At 43.3% G+C, this 15,078-nt stretch overlaps 1 long non-coding RNA gene across 1 annotated transcript; it reads left to right on the top strand.

Moving 5' to 3' along the window:
- Positions 1-499: 499 nt before the first annotated feature.
- On the top strand, positions 500-14,458 carry LOC133386624 (uncharacterized). Its single transcript, XR_009763219.1, has 3 exons — positions 500-590; positions 9,408-9,449; positions 14,005-14,458. It is a non-coding gene; the product is annotated as an uncharacterized LOC133386624 (long non-coding RNA).
- The last annotated feature ends 620 nt before the right edge of the window (positions 14,459-15,078 follow it).

Here is a 15,078-nt window from a genome sequence, read left to right as displayed (position 1 = left end):
TCAAATGCTTGTGATATCCTTATCTGCTTCATTCTAGTTATTCAAGCACTTGGCCATCATTAATGCATGGGATTCTTTGGATTCAGCTCCTGACAGAGGTGTTTGTTACATAAGATGTTAGAGTTACAGGGTTATCTAGTATTTTGAGGTCTCCTTCATCACTCTCCCATTAGAATTTAAGAAGAGCCTTCTGGATTAGGTCAGTAGCTCATCTAGTACAGCATCCTGTTCTCACAGTAGACAACCAGATGCCTGTGGGAAGCTGGCAAGCAGGATCTGAGTTCAACAGTGGTTTCCCCTTCAACTGTCATCTATCAGCAGCCAGTCCATGGCCTGGGACTGCATGGCCACTCAATTGGTTCCACTTAGAGACCAACGCCATCTGGCTCCTCCGCTGCCAGAACTGTTTCCATTCCAGTTGGTCTACTTCTTACTACTTTAAGAACTGGTACCTGACTGTGCGTGTTTTCCACTTCCCTTCTGATTAGGGTTGCCAGGTCCATGGCCTGAGACTGATCCTGTATCTTTAGGAGAAGAGAAAGTCAGCCAAGTGGAGATGTGTGATGTTCCTATATATTAGTGTATATATGGTAAGTGCTGGTTGTTTAGAGTATACATGGTAAGTAGTGAAAGAGGAGGGGGAGTGAATGGGCAATAGAATGCTCGATGATTGACTGAATGTTTAAAATGGCTGACAGTATAAATGAAAGGATGACAGGTAAATCTGGGTGAATGTGAGGTGGTGAATTGTGGAATCAAGGGGGGAGAAGAGAAAGAGTGGATTGCTTGGTGGGGTTTGAGAGAGTTGTTTGCCAGGAGAGAGTGGAGAAGGAGGGAGGTGGAGTTCGGATTAGTATTGAGTAAAACCATATGCTTATGTGCCTTAAGAAGAAATCTTGTTAATCTTGTTAGCTTTGTTATCTGTAATAAATACTTAATTTGGTTTACCAAAGGCCTGATCCTTGGCTGGGGTTTCACAGACCAGAAGGGAGGGTAAGGTAATGACCAAGGCTGAAGGGGAACTGTAACAAAAGGTGGCAGTGGTGAAGAGAATAACAATACCAGTATTCAGAGTCTCTGGGAATACTAGTATTGGGATGTTACTGGTGGTTGCCTAGCAGGGGGATCTGTTGAGATCTGTGCTAGAGCGGGGAGAGAAATCATAAGAGAGAGCGGTCCGGACTGGTGGAGTCCCTGGTGGTGCCTAGAGACAGGCAGTAACCACGAGCAGGTAGGAACCTGACAGGGAGAGCCAGGGAAGGACGCATCACATGTGGTGGCAGTAGCGGTGGGATACGAACAACAGAGAATCCAGATACAAATACTAGAGAATCCAGAACAGTGGTGTGGCAAACAGAAATAACAAAACAAGATTACTTGTGAGAGTGACTGGCAAAGAGTGTGTGGCAAAGAGTGAGTGACCATGGCTGAATACATAAAAATGAAAAGAGAGGAGCTGGTGGAGAAGTGCATAACATTCAATTTACCTCACGAGGGTAAAGGGGTAGATGAATTGAGGGTAGCACTTATAGGATTTGCAACTGCCCAGCAAAAACAACCTGTCAGAGAAGAGACCCCAGAAGGATATTTAAGCAATCCCGCTTATATAGAGTACTTGAGAGAGAAGTTGAGGATGGAAGGTGCAGAGAAGGAAAAACAGAGAGAGTTGGAAGCTGAGAGATTGAGGATGGAGGCTGAGGAAACAGACAAGCAGAGAGAGTTGGAAGCTGAGAGATTGAGGATGGAGGCTGAGGAAAAAGATAAACAGCGAGAGTTGGAAGCTGAGAGATTGAGGATGGAAGCTGAGAAAATGAGAATGGGGTTTGAGGAGAGGGAAAAACAACGAGCAGTGGATGCTGAATTACAAGTAGAAAAGTTAAAATTTGAAAGAGAGAAGTTTCATTCTGATGAAACAAGAAAGGACAGAGATGGAGCAAGAATAAAAATTACTCCAAAGGACTTTGCTGTCTATGAGCCTGGTCAAGATCCTCAAATTTACCTCAGTACCTTTGAAAAAGCAGCTCAGTTGTGGGGGCTACCTGAAGATAAATACATGCAGTATTTATCAAACCTGATTAAAGGGGAATTGGCTGAGGTATACCAATATTTCCCCTCAGACAAGCCCGTCACCTATGCTGAATTCAAAGAAGCAGTGTTTAAAAGATTCAGACTGGGGCCTGATTATTTTAGAAAGCTTTTCAGAAACTGCCAGATACAGACAGGGAGGTCTTTTGTGGAACTGGGAGCAAAGTTGATGGATATATTTGGAAAGTGGATGAGTAGTGCCAAAGCTCAGTCAGTGGAAGAGGTGAAAAGCCTCATGATACTGGATCAATTATACCATCAGTTACCACCAGAAATAAGGCTCCTGGTCAAAGACCGTTCCCCTACATCTGTGCAGGAGGCCGCAGAGTTGGCGGATCACTTCGCCTCCAATAGAACTGGCTGGGTGGGGAAAACATCAAGAGAGTTTAAACCCAGACTATATAGTGCTGGCAGAAGGGATGTGGTACCACCGCGAGTGAGTCCTCCAGTAAAATCTGAAGGGCACAGGACACCCCAGAGTGGATCTGTGTACCCTAAAAGTGAGGAGAAATTATGCTACAAATGTGGTAGACCGGGGCACCTACGTTTTCAGTGTGAGGTTGCCAACCCCATTAGTAATCCTGCTCAGACAAGGGCAGTGAAAACAGAGCCCAAGGCTTTAGAAACAGCGAAAAAGGTTCAGTTTTGCCAGATAAACTGGACAGAATAACAGACTTTGATTTAAGTCTGAGAGAGGAAGTGAGTGTACAAGGGGCAAATTATTGGGCATTGCTTGATACTGGTGCAGCTCAGACATTACTGAGGCCGGATTTAATAAAATCTGAAGAAATATTACCTCAGGAAACTGTGACTATCCAAGGAGTGAGGGGTCAACCAGAGAGTTTGCCTGTGGCCCTGGTGGATATCACTTGGAGAGGCCGAGAGGGCCGATATAAAGTAGGCATTAATGCCCAGCAACAAGAACCAGTAATACTGGGAAGGGATGTAATGGGCGCCCAAGGAAAGATCTATGTAGTGACCAGACAGCAAATTGGCAGAGAAAAAGAAGCCATATTAAGGGGGGCTGAAACAAACAGGGTGGAATCTGTTAGCCAGCCTCAGGTCACCATAGCAACCACTAGCAGGCCTGCTGAAGGAGACAGACTGTATCAAGTGGTCTCTGGGGAAGAAGCAGAGCAATTCAGGGAAGAGCTGCATAAAGATATAAGTTTGAAGCATATAAAGGAACAAGCCCTGACCCAACAGATTCCTTTCACTGACAAACTGAGGAATCAAGTTGTGTGTGAGAATGGGATTTTATATAGACTGTGGATGCCTGCTGAGAGAAAGGATGAATGTGAACCAGTGAAGCAATTGATAGTACCTAGCAAATACAGAACCAGATTGCTAGAGGTAGCCCACGATGTCCCATGTGCAGGACATCTGGGAATAAAAAAGACCAAGAGGAGATTGGCTGCACATTATTATTGGTCAAATATCTCCAAGGATGTAAAACAACATTGTCTATCTTGTGGAATATGCCAAAAGGTGGGAAAGAGTGGAGTAAAGACCAAGGCACCCTTAAAGCCCCTTCCTATAATTGGACAACCCTTTTATAGAGTGGGAATAGATTTGGTGGGCCCTTTTTCCAAACCCACAAGGCATGGCAAGAAATATCTAGTGGTGGTGGTGGATTTTGCCACCAGGTACCCAGACACAGAAGCACTGAGATCTGTAGAAGCCCCTGTAGTGGCAGAGGCTTTATTAAAAATCTTTATGAGGCTGGGTTTCCCTCATGAAGTGCTGACAGATCAAGGCAGTGTATTCATGGGAGAAGTGATGCAATGTATGTGGAAATGTTGTGGTCTAAAACATCTAAAGACCACTACTTACCATCCCGCCACTAATGGGCTAACTGAGAGATTCAATGGAGTTTTGAAGGGCATGATAAGAAGCTATGTTCAAGATCACCCACAAGACTGGGATGAACGGTTGGGATGCTTCTTATTTGCATACAGAGAAGTCCCTCAGGAGTCAACAGGCTTCTCACCCTTTGAACTAATGTTTACTAGAAAAGTGAGGGGACCTTTGGAACTGCTAAAAAATTCATGGGAAGGAACTCTGGGAGAGTACAAAACTTCTGTAGTAGATTTTGTATTGGAATTCCGCAATAAATTAACATCAATGATGGAAGTAGTGAAAGAGAATTTGAGTCATGCACAGGAGAAGCAAAGTTACTGGTATGACAGAACAGCCAGAGAACGTGTGTATGATGTGGGAGATATGGTTATTGCGTTCATACCCAGGAAACATGACAAATTACAAGCTAACTGGGAAGGACCATATACCATCAGAGAAAGGCTTGACACAGTGATGTATGTAATCACCACAGACCAATTAAACAAAAGCAAAGTGGTTCATGTAAATATGTTAAAGCCTTACCATACCAGGGATGCAAAGGTGTTGCAAGTTACCTTATTCCCTGAGGGAAGTGGGCCTGAACTTCCAGATTTGGTACAGGAAAGCAAAGACAAAGGAGGGGTAGATCAAGTGGAATGGTTAGAGGAGGTGAAGGAGGAAGTAAAAGAAGAGATTCTGAGAGTTTTGAAAACCTATAGGAATCTCTTTAGCAACAAACCTGGCCGAACCAGTATAGTTATATATTCCATTGATACTGGAGATCATGCCCCAATCAGATCTGTTCCGTACCGTGTGAATGGGAAAGTTTTGAATGAGATCAAAAAGGAGGTGGAAGATATGCTGAAATTAGGAGTGATCAGGGAATCCATCAGTCCCTGGGCCTCAAGTATTGTCCTTGTTCCGAAAAAAGATGGAACGACAAGGTTTTGCATTGATTATCGGCTAATCAATAAAATTACTGTCCCAGATGCGTATCCTATGCCTAGGGTAGACGCTATGTTAGAGTTATTGGGGGCAGCAACCATTATCTCTACACTAGATCTCTGTAAAGGATTTTGGCAAATGGAACTAGACGAGCAATCCAGAGCCAAAACTGCCTTCAGTACACCAGATGGGTTATATGAGTTTGTGACCTTACCCATGGGACTAAGGAACTCACCAAGTTCATTTCAGAGGCTAATCAATACTGTGTTGCGAGGCATGTCAGATTTTGCAGTGGCCTATATCGATGACGTGGCCATTTTTAGCAAGTCGGTGCCTGAGCATGTCCAACACCTGACAACAGTATTGGAGGCCTTAAGAAAAGCAGGCCTCACAATAAAAGCTAAGAAATGCCAGTTTGGACTAAAGGAAGTAATCTATTTAGGACATAAGGTGGGGAGTGGGAAAATCACCCCCTTATGGAGCAAGGTGGAGGCAATACAAGCGTGGCCGATCCCCTTAACCAAACAACAAGTAAGGGCATTTCTGGGTGTGGCTGGATTTTATAGGAAGTTTGTGAGAAATTTTGGGGAAATAGCAACCCCCTTGCATGAATTAACAAAGAAGAAGTGTTCTGAGCGTGTGGTATGGACGGATGAATGTCAGAAGGCTTTTGATCTACTGAAGCAAGCCTTGTGCCAAGGACCCATATTAATAGCACCAGACTATGAGAAACCATTCGTCGTGGCTACAGATGCGTCGGACCTGGCGCTGGAGTCGTCTTGCTACAGGAGAGAGAAGGCACCAGACATCCAGTGGCGTACCTGAGTCGCAAGCTGACGCCGAGGGAGAAAAACTATTCGTTGGTCCAGAAGGAGTGCCTAGCGGTCGTGTGGGGACTGAACAAGTTGCGCCCATACGTGTGGGGACGAAGATTCACAGTGACTACGGATCATCGGGCCTTGTTATGGTTGCAGACTATGAAAAACCATAACACTATGCTGCAGAGGTGGTCCTGGGCCCTACAGGACTATCAAGTGGACTTCCAGTTCATCAAAGGCAAGGACAATGTACTGGCCGATGGACTTTCCAGGCAAGTGGCTGGGACTGCAGTGACGTGACCAGACAGAGGAACAAAGAAAGACATTTTCCCCATAGAGACTTTTATTTGTTAACGCGACGTATAAATCCTGGAACAGGAATAATACTCTGCCATTGTTTAAGGGGGGGGAAATGTGATGTTCCTATATATTAGTGTCTATATGGTAAGTGCTGGTTGTTTAGAGTATACACAGTAAGTAGTGAAAGAGGAGGGCGAGTGAATGGGCAATAGAATGCTTGATGATTGGCTGAATGTTTAAAATGGCTGACAGTATAAATGAAAGGATGACAGGTAAATCTGGGTGAATGTGAGGTGGTGAATTGTGGAATCAAGGGGGGAGAAGAGAAAGAGTGGATTGCTTGGTGGGGTTTGAGAGAGTTGTTTGCCAGGAGAGAGTGGAGAAGGAGGGAGGTGGAGTTTGGATTAGTATTGAGTAAAACCATATGCTTATGTGCCTTAAGAAGAAATCTTGTTAATCTTGTTAGCTTTGTTATCTGTAATAAATACTTAATTTGGTTTACCAAAGGCCTGATCCTTGGCTGGGGTTTCACAGACCAGAAGGGAGGGTAAGGTAATGACCAAGGCTGAAGGGGAACTGTAACAAATGGTGGCAGCGGTGAAGAGAATAACAATACCAGTATTCAGAGTCTCTGGGAATACTAGTATTGGGACGTTACTGGTGGTTGCCTAGCAGGGGGATCTGTTGAGATCTGTGCTAGAGCGGGGAGAGAAATCATAAGAGAGAGCGGTCTGGACTGGTGGAGTCCCTGGTGGTGCCTAGAGACAGGCAGTAACCACGAGCAGGTAGGAACCTGACAGGGAGAGCCAGGGAAGGATGCATCACAAGGTGTTCTTGTAACTCTGTAATGGGAAAAACCACAAGGTGGAATTCTCCCTCCCCCCTCCACAACTTTTAAAGATACAGAAGATCTCTTGGAGGCCAGGCCTGGCAACCCTACTTCTGATCCTTTTTTTCCTTTTGTGTCATGCTTTTTAGACTGTACAACTGCAGGCACACACTGATTTATTTTTCATTTGTGTGTGTGTGTGGTTTCCTAGTGCTCCCTCCACCATACCACAGAAAATGTTTTTGTTTATTTATTATTTATTTATTTACTGCATTTATACCGCCTCGTAGTGAAAGCTCTCTGAGTGGTTTACAACAATTAAAAACATTAAAAACAAATATACAAATTTAAAAAACACATTTTTAAAAAAACAATTTAAAAACACATGCTAAAATGCCTGGGAGAAGAAGAAAGTCTTGACCTGGCACCGAAAAGATAACAATGTTGGCTCCAGGAACACCTCGTCAGGGAGATCATTCCATAATTTGGGGGCCACCACTGAGAAGGCCCTCTCGTTGCCAGACTCTCAGCTTCCCTCGTAGGCACCTGGAGGACGGCCTTTGATATTCAGCAAAGTGTATGGGTGGGTTCATGTTGGGAGAGGTGTTCCATCAGGTATTGTGGTCCCAATCCATGTAAGGCTTTATAGGTTAAAACCAGCACCTTAAATCAAACTCGGAAACATACAGGCAGCCAATGCAAGTGGGCCAGAATCAGTTTTATATGTTCAAACCATCTGGTCCCTGTTACCAATCTGGCCGCTGCATTTTGCACAAGCTGCAGTTTCCGAACCGTCTTCAAAGGCGTTTTAAGGATCATTTTCATTGTTCAATTTACTGACAACACAAGGGATTATATGTGTCTTTGACATGATTAGGTTATTGGGTGTTTATGACAGAAGCACATTATACACCTGTATATACTGAAGCCTAATCAAGGACACCCTGAGGATCATTAGATTGGCTCTGTGTTTTGAAATATCCAGAGTTGGGAAATAGTTTGTGTATTTAATATTAACAATGAATCTGTCACCAGCAAAGACAGTCCTTGTCTTTTACACTCTGGCAGATAACCTGGCAAAACAATTAAGAATTTTGATCTGATGTAAAGATGATATTCCAACAGCACATTTTGCCTGCCAGTGTATTCTTATTCTTATTATTTCATGGCTTTCCACATGAAAATGTCTCAATGCAACTTACAAATCCATAAAATACAAAACAGCTTGGCAATTATTACAAACCAAATACACTGAAAAAATACAATAAAATAAAATTCCTAAAAGTTCTCATCCAACAATAACTATAAAAAGGATGAATCCTACCCCATCCCACCAACAAAACAAGCAAAAAAAAATCATACAACAGTATGATCCAAATTAATGACCCAAAACTTGGGCAAGCAGAAATGTCTTAGCCTGGTGCTTAAAAGCTGACAATGATGGTGCCAGGTGTATTTCCCTGAGGAGAGCATTCTACAAATGGGGAGCTACCACTGGGGAAAAAAATCTTGGATTGTCACCATTTGCACCTCCTGTGGAAATAATGTAATTAAATAATTCTTCAAGAAGTTGAGAAAGAATGAAGGCAGATTCATTGCAGACATGTCTGTCATAATGAATACTTCTTTGGTTATTTTACTTTAAATCAGAGTTGATTGCACAGCTGGGGCAATGTGAAAGTTGTCGTCTCAGTTTGAATGGTGAGGGACTTTCTTATATGTGTAAAAAAAGGCTCAGAATCTACAACAAAGAGCAAAGACCTAAATCCTCTAGTATTTGTGGATCTCCCATGCTTGAGAGGGTTTTCTTCCCCCTTGCCTTTACCTAAGTGGAATTATTATTCAGCCAGGTTCTGAATGGATTAGCACTTGCATCACAAAGTGGAGCTAATAGGTTCCTGAGCTAGCAAAGTAGACCAAGAAGAGGAGAAACCCTGGAGACAAAGTTAACCTCTTCATATAATGTCATTCAGCCAGCCAGGTTAGAAGGTATATTGGCCAAAGCAGTTTTCTGGAAGTACGCCTTGTCCTTGCAGAAGTGCTGGTAACTTTGGAAGTATATTGAAAAGTTTCGCTTCTGCAGGCTTCCAAACTGCCACTAACCTCTCATCAGTGCTTTTTGTTTTAAAATGAAAATGTCAGCTTGACAGATTAATTGCGCTGTATACTCCATGTGTAAGGAAATTTAAGAAGAAAACAGTTACTGTTACCCTTGGAGAGATCATCCAGTAGGCATTGCCACCTGCATCTCAAAGCAAAAGGATGGAATTTCTTTGTACATTGTCATTGTCCACGGCTGAAAGGAACCATATCTAGGACTCTTTGGGAGGGAATACGGGCAGTACATTTGCCAGTTTTAGTAACAATACATAAAACTAGAGCTCACAAAATATCTCCCAACTAACAGAAGGCAAAAAGTGAGGTCTAGTGTAATTTAGTTTCAATTAGTGCACTGAAGCTTTTTCAAGAATGGATGATATATACTTTTGATGTTACTCTCAGACTATTAAGCACAGTACAGGGAAATTATTATGTAAATGAGAATTATCTTTTTGGCTTTTGTGTCATTCTGTCTCCTTTTTCTTTCCAAGTAATCGGTGGGGTTGATGACGGAACCAACAGACAATGGCAGAGTGAGTAAAGTAATGTTGGTGGCATACTCTTCAGACTGAGCTGGCTAAAATATTTGTTCATGTCACTTTAATTTAATTCCCTTTTAATTGGTCTAAATTGTATTCTGATGTTGTTCTATTTTTACTGCAGAGCCTCAAGCTCTGATAAAGCATGTGCTTGTAAAATAGATCATAAATGCATGTTTCAAAAATAGGTCTTGACCACACAATAGGGATGGGCAAGAAATTTGATTCAATTTGCATTCAAAGCTGAATTTATCAAATCCACACTTTCCTAAACAACATGAGAACACAAACATAGCCATCCTTTGAAATTCACACTTAACTAAAAGTTGTGATGCAGTTCTTCAGCTAAGCAGTGTTTCCAAAAATGTATATATTAGGGGAAATATGTACACAAAATTAATATATTAGTGAAAATAATATACAGAAAATGCATTACATTAGGAGAAATTGCTTGCAAAAATGTGGACATTAGTCAAAACTGCATTCAAGAATGTGTTTAGGAGGAGAAATTCTCACTAAAATGCTGGAGAATTTTCATGTGAATTTTTTAAAAAATGCAGATTGCTGCAGAAATGTGGAGAGCTGAATTTAAGATTGGGAAAAATGAGAAACTGAGAGAACCAAAATTGACAGATCCTTCCATCCCTACCACACATATAGTCTTTTTCTCTCTCACAGATCCACATACACCCTCTCCTAATGCAAAATACATGAGAGGAACATTCATTTTACACATTACAGCCCCAGAATTGGAAATGCAGTACTGAGACACAAGCTCAGGCATTGCAGTAAGGGGAAGTTATCATGTGAGAGGGCAATAAGGATGAATACCCTAGCTTTGTCCTTTTCCATCACAATTTCCATCACCATTTAATTCATGGAAGGTAAGTGCCTGCAGCAGGGAGCCCTTTTTGTCCTTGCAGGTTCCCCTGCATTTTAGAGTAGTAGATGGGATGTGCCATAGCTCAATGACAGAGCATCTACTTTGCATGCAGAGGCCCCAGATTCAATCCACTGCATCTCCAGGTCGGGCTGGAAGCTGAAACTCTGGAAATCCACTGCCAGTCAGTGTAGGCAATGCTGAGCTAAATGGACTGTTGGTCTGACTTGGTATAAGGCAGCTTCTAATGTAGAGGAGGGATGAACACAAAGCTCACTCGAAGAGTGAAGTTCTGAAGATGGGAATGAAGAAGGGTGAGCTTCTGTATGCAGGAAGGTTCCCTTCACAGTTGAATACCCTGATATTTCTTGATTCTAGATCTCACAGGGAACCCACACTTTAATTCACAGAGAATGGTAGGGATGGCAATAGGGGAGCAAAGCTTGGCATGCTCATCTCTGTTCTCCATGCACTTGTGTTAGGTTTACATAAACACAGAATGCCTGAATGGGGCTAAAGCCAGGCTATGTTTATCCCAGCAAGACCCAGCAAGATCCTTTCTCGGAATCAGCTGGAGTTTCAGATACGCAAGAGCAGACGCGTAGCCGGGAGGTCCAAACTCTTAGGCAAAGTGTCTGCCAGTAGTCCTTGGAGAAGTTCTACTCACAGAAAACTTATGGAAACAGATTCACTGAGTTCAGTGGTTCTAAGACAAGTTATCACCTTTGATTGCAAAAGCTCACAAAATTGCTAGGGTCATCCAGGAATAGCAATTTCCAGTTGCACAAAAAAAGGAAGATGGCTATCTTTTTCCTGCTTAACAAAAGGGGGTGTTCAAGGTGTAAGTGGGATTTAAAGTACTTCTTCTAGCTATCTCAGGGCTCTCCGTGACCAATCAATAGGTGGTATAGTGTTGCTTTGACAAGATTAGAAATAGAAGAAGACTAACCTTTCAGGAGGTCCCATGCCATAGCAGCAACCAACATAGAGGCCTCCAGATGTTGTTGGACTCCATGGCCAATGGTCAGGAATGATGAGAGTTAGAGTCAAAAAATGTCTGGAGGGCACCATGTCAGCCTCAGGGGACATTCCCTTGCCCATTTCAATATAGTGTTTTAGCAGGAAATTTCAAGTGCATTTTATTCTAGCTTGTAAGATCTCTCCAGTCTTCCTTTACAGTTAATTTTTGGAGCCAAGATAACAGCATGGGGACACAAAATGGAGGCAGCTGGGATCTTTTTAAGTGAAGATGGTGAGGTCTGAACCTGGCGCGTTATGCATGCAAAACATTATGGATACAAGTTCCCCACATTATAAAAGCCACAAATCTCCTCTACTCCCATCCACCCCAGCCAGCATGGCCAGTTGTTAAGGGTGATAGGAGTGGAGTCCAACAGCATCTGAAGGATCACAATTTGGATACCTGTGTTGTAGGATTAGCAATGCAAAATAAGAATTGAGACAAAAGTGAGAGGGATTATGAACAAAGAAGAGGAGCAGGACAGGACAAAAACATGGAACTGATTTATTCAGCTTTGTAATAAAGATAAAATGCAACAGTGATGGGGAATCTGTGGGTCTCCAGATGTTGCTGGACTACAGCTTCCATCACCACTGACCATTGGCTATGGTGCCTGGAGCTGATGGGAGCTGGGAGTGTAACAGCTGGAGACGCACATGTTCCCTAGCCCTGAAATATTACAATACAACCAAAAACCCTATGTCTAATTAAATAAAGTGGCAACAGTAATACAATTTGAAACAACAGATATAAGAGCCACGTATTCAGGTGTTATACCCTGTACCTTAAATATTAATACAAAGCACTGGTATAAATAGAAACAAGCACACTTGTGAGTCTAATAAGGCCTTTGTTTCTAGCAAGCAGGAATAATTCATAACCAGCTGGAGCAAGAAGTGTTTTCAAAACTGTAGGAAATGCCAAATGAAATAGTTATAGTTTAGACGCCAGATATGTGTGGGAAACCAGCCTATACATGTGTTTTGATGAGCTCCCAAATGAGCAGACAACATTTTTTAAAACATGTCTCCTATTTTTAAAATGGCTCTGTATCTTTTACACATGATGTCTATTATCTCTAGACCCTGTCCTTATTCCTAAAGGGAAGGCAGCTTCTAGGACCGGCTCCTGGTTTGAGGGTGGCCTTGGTAAACTTCTCTCATTGGGCCCTGCCACCAATGCCTGTTCCTACCAGTGGTGGCTGGTGCCCATTGAGACTGGTATAGCAGAAAGCAAGAAGGCCAACGATAAATGGAGCCAGAGCCAATGACAGGCAGAACCAATTAATTCCAGTTTTGTCCCCATCCTCTTCCCTATTGAGTTCTACAAAGGCACCACACCACTGAGACTAAGGAGGAGGAACCTGATAGCCTGTACTGGTTGTAATTAAGAGGGCAGGTAGGTGGGAACAAGTGAGGTTGGTGAGGCACTTCCCAAACGCCCTAACGGACCAGCCTCCACTGAGTCCTACCATTTACAATTGGTGCAGAGTGCAGGTTGCAGTGCCAAACAGAGCTCTGGGCCTACACAGTGTGCATGTAGAGGATGGCATTGGTGTTACCAGCCAGTACGGACATGTGGGCCAGGAGCTCTGATCAGGGCTGCTACAACTCCCGCTCCTTGCTGGACAGTCCAATTATTAATGGTGCCAGCCCACCTGTACTGGTTGCTGCCATTATTTTAATTATGCTCTGACATCCACATGTTGGAGGCAAAGCCGGCATCATTAACATGGTGGCAATGCCCATGCTAGGACCAGGAGGTTGCTCTACACTACCAACACCCAGTTAGGCCACTTCAGTGGAGATGGCAGTGCCAGATACCTAGTGGCAGCAGTGGTGGACCCTGCCAGAGCCTTGGGACACTGCCATATGCCTCACCATGTTGGATGCTAATGCCAGGCATGGCGGCTTCCAATTATTACAAATATCTTCAACTGCATCCTAAAAGCACACTGCAAAAAGCAGTTATGAACCTCCCTGGATGGGAATTCCAGAGAACTGGAGATTTAGCTGGGAAGACCCTATCTTTTACCCTCTACTGATAACACTGTGTGAAGGTTTGGCACTGGAGCTGGGCCAATGGTGAAAGGTCATAGCTCAGTGGTAGAGAGTTCAGAAGGTCCCAGGTTCAATCCCCAGCATTTCCAAATAGGGCTGGGAGAGACCCTTGTCTGGAACTCTGGAGAGCCACTGCCAGTCATTGTAGACAGCACTGAGCTAGACAGACCAACAGTTTGACTCGCTATAAGGCAGCTTTTCAAAGCTGTTTATATGTTAGGCTGAGTGAGCAATGCCAAGGTTAACATCATCAGAACCATTTGGGCAGAGGCACCTTCCCTCCAAAGCGAGATGAATGATCAGCTTTATGTGGAAGACTCCATAGAGAGCAAAACATGTATTTAGTCTTAACAACTCATGTATGCAAAAAAAAAAGGGGGGGTGGAAAGCAAATTTTCTTCCCTCTCTGTAAATGGTGTCACATATGCAGAGGCCTGTTTTAGAAGTGGGACTCTGCTCTTCTAGAGTCCAGCCCACATCTCCAATCTTCCATAATGGTGGTTTTAAAGAAAAAGAGACCATTAGGGTGGCCATGTGACCTAGGTTACAAAAGAAAGTCCTCTGTTTGAAGGGTTGTTTGATTTTTAGGTAAAGAGCCATCAGGAGAGCAGGAGGGACCTTGAAATTGCCCATCAAGAGTTAGCATCTGGACAGCAGACTGAGAAGGCACACAGATGGGTCACCTCCAACTCTACCACTCTCAGCCTGTCTAAGGTTTCCAGTTCTCCTTGTGACTTAGTTCATTTGCTGTCCCTTATGTTTGGAACTTTTCTCCTGAATGCTTACATGGTCCTGTCCTATCTTCCTCCCTCCTTTAAAATCCTCCCTCCACATCCACCATGTCCCACAGGGGAAGACCAAGATAATCTCTTCTCAAAGTGCAGGACATGGAATAATGGGCTCAGAAGAAGCCTGATTTTAGCTGAACATCAGGAAAAAATTTCTAATGGAAAACAATGGAACCAATTACCTAGGGAGATGGTGGGCTCTCCAACACTGGAGGCATTCAAGAGGCACCTGGACAGCCACCTGTCAGGGATGCTTTAAGTTGGATTCCTGCATTGAGCAGGGGGTAGATTAGATGGCCTTATAGGCCCCTTCCAACTCTACTATTCTATGATTTTATGATTTCTGTGAAGCTTTTGCCCTAATTGTCTGAAATGAAACCTTGGTACGTGTTACTGCATTTGCCTATGATCATCCTATTACCCATTCATCCTTTCTCTTGACTCACTAGACTTAACATCTCCTCTCCTCCTTTGGTCACCATCAAAGTAAGCTCACTGGGGTAAAGGAACTATTTTTGGTTTTGCTATGATGTTAAGCATGATAATGATGATTATGATGATGATGATGTATCTAAAGCTGTATCAGCTTCAGTGGTACATCTGTTTTCTCCCCACCCCCTCCCAAAATCTTGTCAAGTGGGTCCCCCAGCCATCCAGAACTGGTTTTGACGGCACACAGGAGGAGGGGAGGGGAAAGTTCCCTTCTGCTAACACAAGTCTCTTGTACTAACAGAACAGGAGCATTGGATACTGCCTAATAAGGAGGAGGAGGAGGATTCTTAGAATTATTCCCCCTCTGGCAGTTCCAGTGAAAATCCTCCCAGTTGCTTTTCCCCATGGAGAAAAACATACAGGTACTCATAGCTTTTCTCCT

This window comes from Rhineura floridana, chromosome 6 (assembly GCF_030035675.1).
Source record: "Rhineura floridana isolate rRhiFlo1 chromosome 6, rRhiFlo1.hap2, whole genome shotgun sequence".
Classification (NCBI taxonomy): Eukaryota; Metazoa; Chordata; class Lepidosauria; order Squamata; family Rhineuridae; genus Rhineura; species Rhineura floridana.
The sequence above is the reverse complement of the archived record's forward strand: the minus strand, read 5'-3'. Positions and strand labels throughout refer to the sequence as shown.